Source organism: Heliconius melpomene, chromosome 8, assembly GCF_056956725.1.
Source record: "Heliconius melpomene rosina isolate 202511_hmr_F chromosome 8, ASM5695672v1, whole genome shotgun sequence".
In the NCBI taxonomy this organism is placed as follows: domain Eukaryota; kingdom Metazoa; phylum Arthropoda; class Insecta; order Lepidoptera; family Nymphalidae; genus Heliconius; species Heliconius melpomene.
This window is the reverse complement of record NC_140396.1, coordinates 5,076,094-5,089,836: the sequence shown is the minus strand read 5'-3', so window position 1 is coordinate 5,089,836 and position 13,743 is coordinate 5,076,094. Positions and strand designations below refer to the sequence as shown.

The 13,743-nt window shown below is 33.2% G+C and overlaps 1 protein-coding gene across 2 annotated transcripts in view; it reads right to left on the bottom strand.

Annotated features, from left to right (window-relative positions):
- Positions 1–13,743, bottom strand: part of LOC146536811 (uncharacterized) — a 37,263-nt gene that overhangs the window by 3,110 nt on the left and 20,410 nt on the right. Inside the window, exon 3 of one of the 2 annotated variants that reach the window (XM_085189751.1) lies at positions 5,163–5,969. The exons of the other annotated variant lie outside the window; for it this stretch is intronic. The gene's annotated coding sequence lies outside the window, so the exon portion shown is untranslated. Of the gene's footprint in view, positions 1–5,162; positions 5,970–13,743 lie in introns of those variants that run through there. 2 annotated transcript variants of the gene reach the window in all.

Genomic DNA, 13,743 nt, shown 5'->3' with positions numbered 1-13,743 from the left:
AGTGAATAATAAACTTCCAAGTCCTATTAAAATAACTTGTGCACTTAGCCCGCGTTTTCTATTGCAGTCACGCGTGTTGCGTGTTTGCCGTATTGTAATATCCTTAATATCAATTGTATTGATGTAGAATATTCTGTATAAACGTATGCACCTACTAGTTTCTAAAGTTATCAGTAAATAATCATAGTTGGTTATTTGTTATTGTTAACTCGCTATAGGAATTTAGATTTTGTTCTGTAATAACATTTAGAATTAATATCAACTTCACGCTGTATCCCGCACACAGCAGGGCCCAGGGAACCTAGTGTTAAGACACTCCGCACACTTTCTACCGATTTCTGGAGGCATTGTGTGTTGAGTGGCGGAACTCAACGCCGCGCTTTGCCTCGACACCAGAGCGAATAAATGGAAATATAAACTTAAAATAAATATTTCACTTCCTCGAGTGGGGATCGAACCCACAACCAGTCGGTTTACAGTCACACTTTGTGCTCCTGCGCCACGACTGGCCTCAATATTTTATTACTTGGTGTTATATTAAAAAGATTTTTTTTTTAGATTTACGCTGTATCACGCAACCAAAATTGTGGGCAGAGGTAACCAGGGAATTTATTATTAAGACATTCTGTTCCCATTAACATACGATTCCCACTTTCCGCCGAATTCTGGGAGCATTGCGTGTTGAGTCAGGGAATTCAATGATGAGTTTTTCCTCGTTACCACGGCGAGGACATGAAAATATTAAATATTTAATTTCGTGGAGTGGGAATCGAACCCATAACCTTTCGCGTTTACAATCACACGCTTGTGTGACCTCAAGACTTTCTTCAAATACATATAGTAGTAAAAATACTATTTTTCAACAGTAAAATAACAGATGATAATAAATAATTATCTATTATATTACTTTTTAAGATAAAATGCATATAGTCATAGTAGAAGTTTTTACTCAATTTTCTCGGAAGACCGTCTTTGAAGCTTTTCGGACTGACAATTCCGAAATTTGACAATCCAAATCACACAATTTTGTTGCAATTAACAATTGTTTATTATTAAATAATCCCATCTAAGACATAAATGTTAAATGAGAGCCAAATTAAATATTAATTAAAGCGTCGATTTCGGTTACTTACAAAAGGATGGGAGAGCTATGTATGTGCAGAGTTCTATGTGAATGGTTCTTATAAAATACACATCGCGCGTTTTCAGCTTTCAACTTGGCTGGACACGCTGGCTCAAGTATTTATTTATTTATTAAAAAAAATGAATTCTATTCATACTTTACTGAGAAGATCTATGATGGAAAAGTGAGCGGTAGGAAAGGTAGGGGGAGACCTCGGTTGACCTTCGAAAACACAGTATCAAAGATACTGGAGGAAGATCATGTAAAAAGCATGAGGATCCCTTGAAGGGCATGTATGAAGAGGGTGATGACAGTGGATGAGGCGAAAGAGGTATGTAAAGATTAGCGTTTGGCGCTCCGTTCTCTCTGGCTACCCCGCTAGGGATAACGCGTGAAGTACGTATGTACAGTCGTTTTACAATAGAGAAATATTAAAGATATTATAAATACTAGATGAACTTATACGGGCCATAGACTAGAAATACGCTCAATGACCATCTCCACTTGTTAATGATTACATACATTCCATACATTGTATAGACTCGTGTTGCATTTCACAATCAGTTATTGTATTTATCCTATTACATATGTTTTTAATAGTTTTTCTGCTGATCTTTCCTTCTTCGTATGTTCGTAGTAATGATTTAACCTTACTTCTTCATAAATGTTAGAAGGTTAATATTGCTATAACAGTTTTACGATATGAGAATTTAATATATTGAAATTTTTAAAATGTAAGAATACTTTGTAAGTATAAGGGAGGGTTTAGTAGTGGGCGCACTAAACAACATACTAAAGGGCGCAGGACCGGACGGAGTGGCGAGAATTAGGGGAAGCCTATGTCCAGCGGACGTTGAAAGGCTGATGGATGGATGGATGGATGAAGGGAGGTTATGTATATAAATTATATAATATATATACATATATACTTTACACATAGCTCAAGTCATGTGAATACAACTTTTACTACATTCTCTCTTAATGGTACAGTTAATATAATACATAAATTATAATATAAGGTTTGATCGATATATTTTCTTAATGTTGTAAACTTGTTAGAAACCATTTATTAAAGTTCTTCACTAAAAACAATTTCCAATAAAAATATGTTTTATATCTGGAGGCACCAAATCGAGCCGCAAAGCTAAACACTGCTGTACCATCCATCCATCCATTTAATTTATCATCTTCCAATAAGCACACACCAGAATCTCAAGATTTCTAACTTGGAGGTTCTATTTTTGAGAAACAGTAATAGCCTCGCTAACCTATTATTGATATCGACATACTGCCTTTGCATAATTTATTCAGCGTGGTGGGACTCTTCTTTTGATGTACAAAAATTAAAAGTCTGGAGTATCTGATGAAGAAGCCTAAGAACTCGGCTAATCCATGGGAAATGTTGATTAAAGAATTTTTTTTCAGTATAGTATTCATGTACATATTATAGTAGGCCATTGACTTATATATATATCAACATTTATGAAACTTTAGACTTACTTTGGCGTTACCTAGAGATTTCATTACTTTTTATAGAGAAACAAGCAGCTTCATTGAGGCTTGGCTGGTTTTTTACAAAATGTTTTCAGTAGAATAATATTTCTTAATCATTCGTATTATTTATTTGATATGAAATGTTTAATATTTTCATTTGTTCGCTTTGGTGCAAGGCAAAGCGCGGCGTTGATTTCCGCCACTCAACACATAATTCCTCCGGAATTCGGCGGATAATAGGGATCGGAGTGTTCACACTAGGTTCCCTCCGCGTACCCTGCTGTGTGCGGGATACAGCGTGAAGCTGATTTATTTTTATTTGTAAAGACACATTTTTCTCATTATTTTATTATAGTATAAATAAGTACTTATTCTAATATTAATAATTAACCTGGAACCCTACCACTACTTTTACAAAATAAACATTACGCCATAACGATTAAGGTAAAGTTGCCGTATTTAAATCTGTAATTTTATTGCTAAGTTTGCTTGCTAATTAAGTATTCAAATGTAATTAAATTAAAATTTACTATGAAAGTTGAATTGATTTTTAATGTCATACATTATGTTACTTGTTTCATTCATTAAACTTGTTTTGATTTCATTCAGTTTAAAATCAAGTAATTAGGTACACTTTTTAAACAATGTTAAAAATTTTACTAAAATCTTTTGATATTATAAAGGAATTGTATTTCGGAACCGGTTATTATTCAGTTCATCTTAAAGTAAAAAAATGATCTCTTTGAACTTTCATAACTGTATGTTAGTAGTTTTACCTTTCTACCACTTTTTTAATGAAAGTAATCGTGAAACGTAAATGAAATGAAAGCGTGTTTCGCTCATTAATTATATTTTAAATTGTATAATTTTATAAATATCTTTTATTTACATAATAATAATAAATAATCATAATTTATTACTGCAAGTGTGTAGCGACTGAAAAAGAATCGAAACTGTTGTTTTCAGTGTCTTGAGTATAAAGAACTAATAAAATATTTTTTTCCCGACTGCTAAGAAAGGGTTATATTTGTATGTATGTAATATTCTTTGTTACCTCATATCTCCAGAACCGCTGAACGGATTTACATAACATTATCATTGCCATAACGAATACTAACAAAGAAGTGAAAAATAAATAAATTAATCCTAATAAACAAGCCACGCTAAAATATTAGGGGTGTTTTTTTAAATATTTTATTATTTATCTATCTATTTATCTTTTTAAACCCTCTAAAACTTAGGAGACAAACCTGAATAGGAGGACTATATAATATTATTGATATAAGTAACATATTACAATAAATACATAGTTGTTAATTAATCTAATATTATTTCAATATTGAGTGCAATGTAGGACAGGCTTATCTAATGTCAATGCAGTCTAAACGATATTCAATCGATAGTAACAACATGTTTGCCTATACTAGTTATGAAAATTAATATAACACATAATGAATTATTGAAAAGAAATTATTTTAATATGTTTAAAAAAACTCGCTTTATCGAATTATAAATATAAGCCATATAGGATTTATTTATAAAAATAGACAAAAAATCCTATATTTTTACTTTTTTTACATAAATATTAGAGGTTTATGAGTAACTTTTAATTTTAGCCCAAAATCCCAGAGCTCTCCAGACCTTCGGTATTCGGTAATCTCCAGATCTTCGGTTGTGAGTTCGATTCCCACTAGTGGAAACGATTGTTTTTAATATTTTAATTTATTCGCTCTGGTATCAAAGTAAGTGGGGAACGGAGTGCCTCAACAATAGGTTCCCTCGGCCTAACCTGCTAAATGCGGGATACAGCGTGAAGCTGAAGAAATAAATGTAAAGTACTTGCAACTTGATACAGATTCACGCCTCGACATGGTAATATTTATATCGTCAAGTCACTCCTAGATTATATTACAGAGGGACAAAGGACACTTACAATACGTCAATGGACTACTTCCTACGAATTAAGAATTGAGTTGATACACTTCCGGTGGGAAATAAATATACTATTGTACATGAATAGCTGATGCTTATTTTATAGTAGATATAAATATATTTATAGGTTTTTCCTATATAAGGTTTACCTATGATATTTGTACTGCCTTTTTTTATCATCAGGAATCCTCGGAATTACGCACATAAGGTAGGCAGTGGGAACCTAGTGTTAAGAAACTCTCCATTTTCCAACCAATTTTGGAAACATTACGTGTTAAATATCATAACTCATCGCCTTTGCCTAGACACCAGAGCAAAGAAATGTAAATATTAAATATTTCTTTGAGTGGGAATGGCCTCAAATTAGGACTTTTTAGTTCACTTCTTAAAGTTTTACTTTATTTGTATTCATACGGTTAATTTGCAATTAAAATTTTCTAAATTCAATAATATTGAAGTGAACAAGGAACACTTTAGTTATAGATAATAGAGAAAAAAAACCAATTAGGAAAACATCTTACAATAAATAATTTGAGTTTTCGATTATTTTTTGCGCATCACCTGTATTTAAAAACAAAATTCTTTTATAAAAGGGGCAAAATAAAACAGAAAACAAGCGAAATAAACATTTATTATTCGTATATAAAATTAAAAATAATTATAACAAAACATATAGAAACAATACAAAAAAATATATATCTATAATTAGAAATTATATCTAAAAACATAATAAAATTCTAGTATAGTATGTTTAATTTATATTTAACTTGAGAGTAGCTGGTACCATAAAATGAGATTACAAATTACAATGCGAGGCCATAATAAGGCTTCCCCCGCACTCGTGGAGGCAGGTTCTATACTTGACCTAATACTGCTTGCTTATTCCATTAATTTACGTAACAATTCTATAAGCTATAAGTAAATATATATTTGAATAGCAACATATATGAAAATAGATGGGTATAATGAAATAAACTATTTTCTTTAAACAGCTTCTTGCTATATTCCGGATGTAGCAGTACGCAGACGGAGTTTAGTGTTAAAACATTCCGCTCCCCTAATTTCCGCTGAACTCTAGAGGCATTGTGTGTTGAGTGGTTGACGCCGCGCTTGCCCTCGAGACTAGAACGAAGAAATGAAAATATTTCAGTTCCTCGAGCGGGAATCGAACCCTCAACCAGTCGTGTTTGCAGTCACACGCTTGTTCTCCTGCGCCATGAATGGCCTTAATTAAACGATTTCGTATTTTTAAGATGTAAAATAATATTATCTTCAATAATAATTATATCTACTCATGTATGGAATAATGGTTTGAACAGTAAAAACAAAGCAATATATAAAATTGTAGTTTTCATAGTTCTATTGTGTAATGTCTAACAAAGCTTTAGTGATGTGCCGCTGGCAACTCGATATAAATAACCTGTTAATAAAATTATTTAAATAATATTTGCTTTCTAATCTATTTATGTGTCATGTAATTATAATATATTTGAAAAAATTATATTATATATTTTCTCGAATGTTATTCTCATAATATAATGTTTACTTTGTATTTTCATCACATCGATAATTTTATTTCATCATAATATTAAAATATCAGTAATAATAGCATAAAAATATTAAAACCACTTATTTAACTCTAGTAGCAATAGCGGACCATTCAATTTCCGAGTAATTATGAACTAAGCAGCACAGGGATTTCCCACGGTGCAACCTCTGGTTCATTAATTGAAAGTTAACTGATATGTGGGAAATATTTAGTTGGCCGTTTTAGATAGAGATCGATACAAAATAAATTATATTATAGGACATTTTGTCGTTGTGTTTTTCTTAATATTATTCTATTTCAATCAACTTCAACATTGTAAAATTATTGAAATATGTAAATAATGGAAGTCATTATAAATATTCATGGTCTAATTATAGATTGATTATAACGAGTATAAAATGACTGATCTAGTTTATTTTGTGCTTAAAGATTTTATTACTTAAGAAAATGACATTTTCAATTAATCACAATGTATTGTGAAAATATGTATACTTTATTTCATCTATACAATTTAAGTATTATATCATGTTGATCATAATCAAAATTTGTTGAGCTAAATACCTAATTGTGGCGTCCTTTCCTAGAAACTTCAGTGACTCGTACTCGTAACTTGGTAAGATTTTCAAGGTTGTACAAGAATAGTGTAGATGTGAGAATGTGGGAGCAACGATGTTTGTTGCTATTAAAACACTGCTAAATATATCGCAGCCAATGTTTTATTGTTTGGTCTCGCAAGTGTCAATTTTGTAATAGTAGATAATGTAGCAAACCATTAATTTCAATAGATTTCTTATTTTTTTAACACTGGAGTATTATGAAACAATTTAAAAAAAATATCCTATTTAACAAAAAGTATATATTTACTAGTATTTATATGAAAAAAATAAGTTACGTGTAATTTTGTTATAGTATTCTAGAAAATAAATAACTTAAGTACGATAATGTACTATGCTTTTTGGGTAGTATAAAATAAGATCTATTGATATTGAGAAATAAAACAAAATATAAAACATAAATAAAACTGTAATAAATTAAATAAATTGGTAACATTTGGCGGACAAATCTTAGTAAACATATCAAATAATAAACAAAAAATACTTTTTATATAAAAATCATAAAAAAAGTAACAATAAGGTACAGAAAGTATAAAATAAGTACAAATTATATACATAAACATACGTACAAAATTAAAATAAGCATAACATGAGATACTTTTTATCTACATTGTAATTAATAAGAAAAATAAACCGAAATAAATTAACTACGTTATAATATCTCATATTACGCTAAACACATAATAAATAACTAAATAAAAATAATAACTATCAAATAAATAACGAGTGAAAGTTAAAAAAAAAAACACTTTTCAGTCTGTAATCTGTAAACAGTTCATATATTTATAGGTGGTATATTCCAAGGTACAGTAGCGTCGCAACACACCCCGGGGTGTCGTACCAGATAGTGCATTTACAGTGTCAACTTTGCAACAACGCAAACTTGTAGCGGGCTTTGCAAACGCACCCCTGGCACGAACCCCGAGACGTACTCAAAACGTCGATATCGATAGTTCACGCGCGAATTCGAACGTCACTTTTTTGTCTGTATTTATGCACATTTTGCACTAAATTGTGTCTTTATCACTTTAAATTTATATTTATTTAAGATATAATTATATTAGATTATATTATAAAGCATTTAGCTAGTGTTAGTGAGTTAGTGATATAGAATGAGAATCACGTAAGTGTTGCCATTTGTACTTATTTAATTGAATTTCCAAGCGCGTACTAATTAATATTTTATGTGTGGACTGTCATATTAACTGATTGACACCATTCCTTATGTAACATTGGATTAATAATGTATCTGTGATATGGATTACACGTACAGGTCGGACATTTAAAAAATAATTAAAAGAAAATACAATTAAATCATTGTTTTAGTTAGGGTTTAAGTTTTGAGTTAAGACTAGAGTATGACTGTGACTTGCTTCACCACTTCTCATCAAATTGTTTAAAGCATCTAAAATATCATATTTACGTTTTATTGTTTTATTTAATTAGAAAAGTGATATTTAAAATTCTTCTCACAATATTTATTTAATAAATGTTTTAATGAAATACCTATGTAAGTACGTAATGTGGACAAACATTATAATATAATTTATTATTATGTATCCTCTACGTTTATGTTCATTGATCATTAAGACGTCATACGGCAAATAGATCAAGGCAAGGTGGAAATTGTAAGTTTCCATTCGCGCATTGTATTATTTATCTAATATAATAATTATAAACGATTACTCTATTCTCATTACTTTAGAACAAACGTCATACATTTAAAAACTACTTCATAAAAATATATGAGTCATGTAAATATTTGTGTATAAATTTATTTATTTTCACTTCAAACCATGACTCAAACGCGAAACGTCATTTTGACGTGACGTACTAGAACAAAAGTAACTAATGATAATGTCGGCACGTGTACTTGATATCTCTATTTTATTTACTTACGGATAGAAAACACGCTGTAGATATTAATAAAACCAAATAATATTTAAATATTATATGAAATTTATGAAATTTATTTAGAATTTTAATATTTTTTTTAATTATTGTCTCTTAACCGTGTGAATCGCGAGTCGTCGGCATTGTGTCGACAACTATAGCATAGCGTAGAGCATTAAAGTCAATTGTTTGTAATTACTGTGTTATTAGAGACGGTTTTCGTTCAGCATTGTGAAGGTGCGCACGCGCAAGTAGGCCGGCGGCCTTGCTTCAGACGTAGCCCTCCATCCGTTCTGTTGGGCAATGAAAACCGAAACATATCTAACTTACAAATATCTTTGCATTGAATGGAAAGTGTACAAGCCATTGTTATATTAAAACATGAATTAGTTATGAAAAAAATAAGCACGAGTTAGTTTTTTTAACTATTACCTAATAGTTGGAAGGTAAAAATAGTTTTCCAGTTAAATCAATGATTTTTAAGTTAAAACAGTGCGTCTATAATTATGGTATTGGAATATTTTCTAATACGTAGTTTCAAAGCCACGTGTAAACTGTAGGTATATAAGGCATCGTGACTTCAGCATATTGTAATTCCCCGTGTGCATCCGATGATCTTTGACTCACGAGTCCCTCGTCAATGACACTAAAAAATATATCTATCTATCTATCTATATCTTTGTTGTGACATGTTTGCTAAAACATTAGATATAGAAAATACTAAAAATATATATTTTTTGAAAGAAACTCAAAGATAAAATGGTCGAACAACCAAAAACGTTCCGAATAAGCCATGTAAGAAACAAAAAAGATTAACCGATAAATACAGCAAAATTAACGAAGATAATAAATATAATATAGTGAGTGAGGCCAATCAGAAACCGCAATGCCGACCGCCTACGCTCTGCTATGTTCTGAATGCACACTGACGTAAGTTGCATACGTAAGATTGCACATTAGCCACAGCTAGCTACATACTAACCATGATTAGGTATAAGACAGTATGAAATAACATTCTATGTATAATTTTATATATATAGCATTTAATTTTATATACGGATTTAGAATTAGCTAAGTCTAAAGTAAATTAATATAAAAGCTACAGCCGATTTTTAGATTCATTGCGTGCTAAATAGCGGAACTTAACGCCGCGCCGTGCTTCGACGAGAGCGAAGAAATGAAAGTATAAAATACCACACTTTGTAGCGTTTATATTCACAAGCTTGTCCCTGCGCCATGACTGGCCTCAGCCTGGCCTATATAATTAATATAGTATTTAAAAAAAAAACATTAATTATAATCGATAATAAAATCGATAATTCCAAAGTGCATAATCGAATTAAACGTAAGAAAGTAGGACAAAATAATAGTTGGCTCCCATGCGCTAGATAAGCTGCATTGTGCAATTGTGTATGGGAGTCGACTCGACATGATAAATTAATACGTCCTTGAACACATGGCCTGCATGGAACGGTACCGGTTACCGTTTAGAATGTCATAGTTAATGCTGTTATACAAAATGGATTCAGTTCCGTTTTTTATACCTATTTTTATATCGTTATAGTTATTTTTTAAATTATTAATCTGTTATTTATATAGCAGTTATTTTTTTTTTGCATGAAAGAGGTTTTAAGTGATGTTACTTTTGTTGGTTGGGCACGAGAGCCGGTCGGTAACGCTACGGTCTAACGAACACTTTCCCTCTCTACGTCATATCCAGTTTCGACGTATAATTTTGATGTAAAATCTCAATTGGAATTTATATTGTTTTATATATGTATTCCAATGATATCAATTTGTAAATATTTTATGATAATTTAAGGCCTTTTATATAAAAAAATAGTTTAACTTAAAATTTCACGAGGTTGATATACTAATGCTTATTACATAGCTAATTTGAATTAGATTTAAGCTGTATTCATCTAGGGTTATTACTGTTAGTGTTCTGCGTTAAATGTCGCATAGCGAACATTCCAATCGCGGCCTACAAGTACAACTTCATCGTACTTTATGCTAATATGCAGTCAGGCGAAGCCTCTCTAAACGAGTTAAATTAATATTGAATGAAAATATTTATAGAAACATGCAGAAAGCCTCCTTGAGCTCCTTCGTTATCTAATGCCAATTCAAAAAAGAAACTGAGATAGTTAGTGGATGTACTGAACGCGCCTAGCCGGGTTATATACAGTTAGGTAGGGGTAGCGCCTGGCTCGCGCCGAGACCGTCAAATTATCTAGTTTAAAATAAACCCGCTGTAGGCGGAGACTTGCGCAACACTCAATTCCAACGTTCTAGAAGCGACACTACACGACACTGGTCACTACACTGGTGGCCGGGTCCGGAGCCCGGGGCCCGGGCGTGCAGAGGCGGCGCGCGCGGCCGCAGCACTGCGTCGCGTTCCACTTTTCCTTCCGGCGGCGGCGTGCGGGCCGCGCGAGTTGGCAGCGGCACACCTTGCATAACCGTCGGTTTCGCAAAGCGGTCGGTGCAGCGAGCGGCCCGGCTGGAAATACGCCACAACCACTACCACCACCACCGCCACCACCAGGTCGCCGCCGTCGCCGCGTGTCCCACCTGTCACCCCAACGTTCGTCACATCACTTTCGCTATGCGAGCTCGCTTTCATCCTCAGTAAATCGAATGACTTGTGGAAATTTTCGTGTAGTACAGTGTAGTGGGTTTCGTACGCGGGACACGCTACGTCACGCTGTCACGCACTATAGCGAATGCAACGTCAAGTAGGTCACCGTGCGTACACTCTGCCTTCAGTTTTTTCTTAACTAGCCCATAGTATTTAATATCTAACGTGTTTACTTTATGTTTAGTTAGAAAACCTTCGTGTAAATAGTAAAGTAGAGTAACGTGCCTTAACAAGATAACCGCTCTAAGGCTAAATGCTCTGTTAGTCTGTTACAATAATGTCGCCGCGGGCCTCGAGCGCCACAAATAGATGTTCCATTTCGTCGGCCGAGTGCCGACCCACCGAGATAAGCGAAAACACAGCACAAACATTTCTATTTTATATTTAGCATTATCCTATAAGAAAATTATAACTTTAAAAACGATTGATTCTTCTATTGACTCTCCGGATCTCTCTGCATTTGAATAGAACGGAGAGAATAAACACTTTTTTTTAACAAAATATGACGAGGTATCTATTTTCGAAGGTAGCCCTAATATCGTTTTCACGAGAGTGAAGTGACCTCGCCCTGTCACCGCTGTTGGCTGCCGATAAAACAATATTTCAGTGGCCGGCGCTGGTTTTACTTCTCGTTGTACTATGAATCAAGGCCGGTTGACTCACGCGCAGAGATCATAGATCATGCAGTACGCATGCGCACGCCGCGTTTTACATATCTATTCTAATTAATATATAAACAAATGTTATGTTTAAATCAATTTTATAGGCTACTAGCGGCCCACCCGCGGCTTCGCCTGCGTGAACTACGTTATTATTAATTTCTGTCTCCATGAGTACCCACGTCCTATAAGTGACGTCCATTCAAAATTTGAAACTCCTAGCATTTGTAGTAACGAAATTTCATACAAACTTTCAACCCCAAAAACAACCCCTTAGAAGTCGAATATTGCAAATTCCCGTCTTAGCGAGCACGTACGTCCTATAAATAACTCGTATGCATAATTTGAGATTCCTAGCACATGTAGTTTCAGAGATTTCGTGATGAGTGAGTGACCTTTCGATTTTATATATATAGATTTTAGTATTAATTGTTGTAAAATTTTATAGTTCTCGACTGCACCTTTTCCAAAAAAATTATAGCTTTTTTTTATTCTTAAAACTTATTAAGCTTATTAAGACTGTTATTAGATTTGTCTGATACAAAAATTGTAAAATGTTTAAATTATTACAAAAAACGAAAACGAACAACACTTTCATTTTTTTTTAAAGTAATAAGAAATTCTCGTACAAAATTACTTTCTAAAATAAAATTCGGAATAAAATATTTTTGCGACTAAATGTATGAGGAGTTGAGATATTTAGGGATATTTATTATTGTGAAAGTAAATAAATAAACCCTGAAAGAAAATATTTTTAAGGAGAACCTGTTTAAGTTGTTGATATATATTCCGTTACTGATAAAATTTATAAAACTATAGGATAGGAGAGAAATGAACGACATTCTCTATTGAAATTTTCTTTTAAAATCTATTTTAAATTTGGATTAATATTAAAGATTTTTATCCGTCCAAACACTCAAGTGTTTTTTGCTAGTGACTTTAAATGAAAATACATAAAAACTTATTTTATTTACATTTTTCCTTTTATAAAAATATAACCATTACATCTTGTATAAGTATACACTAATTACTTCGTTGAAAAAACACAAAGTAAGGTCGTTGTAATAATAAATTGGTAATTTAACGAAGAGGCACAGTTAAGCCATAATTTTTGTCGTGGACGAGTCGAGGGCAACACGAACATGTATTTTAGGACTCTTGGGGCAGTATCTTACACCTTTTTAGCTTAGCGATTAAAGATATGCCTTTTTTTTTTTCTTTTTTTTTTCGAACATGTGGATACAAGACATGTGGATAATGTATTGTATTGTATTGTATAATGCTGTTAGCCCTATTGGCTTTTACAGCGACACCGGTTGGGTAGGGAAGAGGGTACTCTGTCCCTGAAGAAATGCAAGCACTAAGTGGCTGCCTGTGAGGAAGTCGACGACTGTAAGGGCGCCCCCTGCGGGACTCGAACCTCGGCTTGCGGCCGTCGAGCGGACTGGGATTTCACCTATGCTAAGCAAACCAGCCGCGACATGAAGTCGCGACTGGGGACAAATTAGACTACTCTAAGGGAGCTAACGGTCCCTAACCGCTGGGCTCCACCGCGCCGAGACGCGATCGAGCCGTTGGAAAGAAAGATGCATCGGCCGGGAATCGAACCCGGGCCGCCCGCGTGGCAGGCGAGCATTCTACCACTGAACCACCGATGCTCAAGATATGCCGTGGAAAAGTTGTAAATTAACTAGATTATTGAAAAAGGGAGTGTCTTAGCACACTTGATTCCCTCTGCCTACCCTGCTGTTTGCGGGATACAGCGTGAAGCTGATGTGGTAATAACAAAAGCGATGTGAATTATAAAAAAAAAGCTTAATGAAAACAGTATGTACACT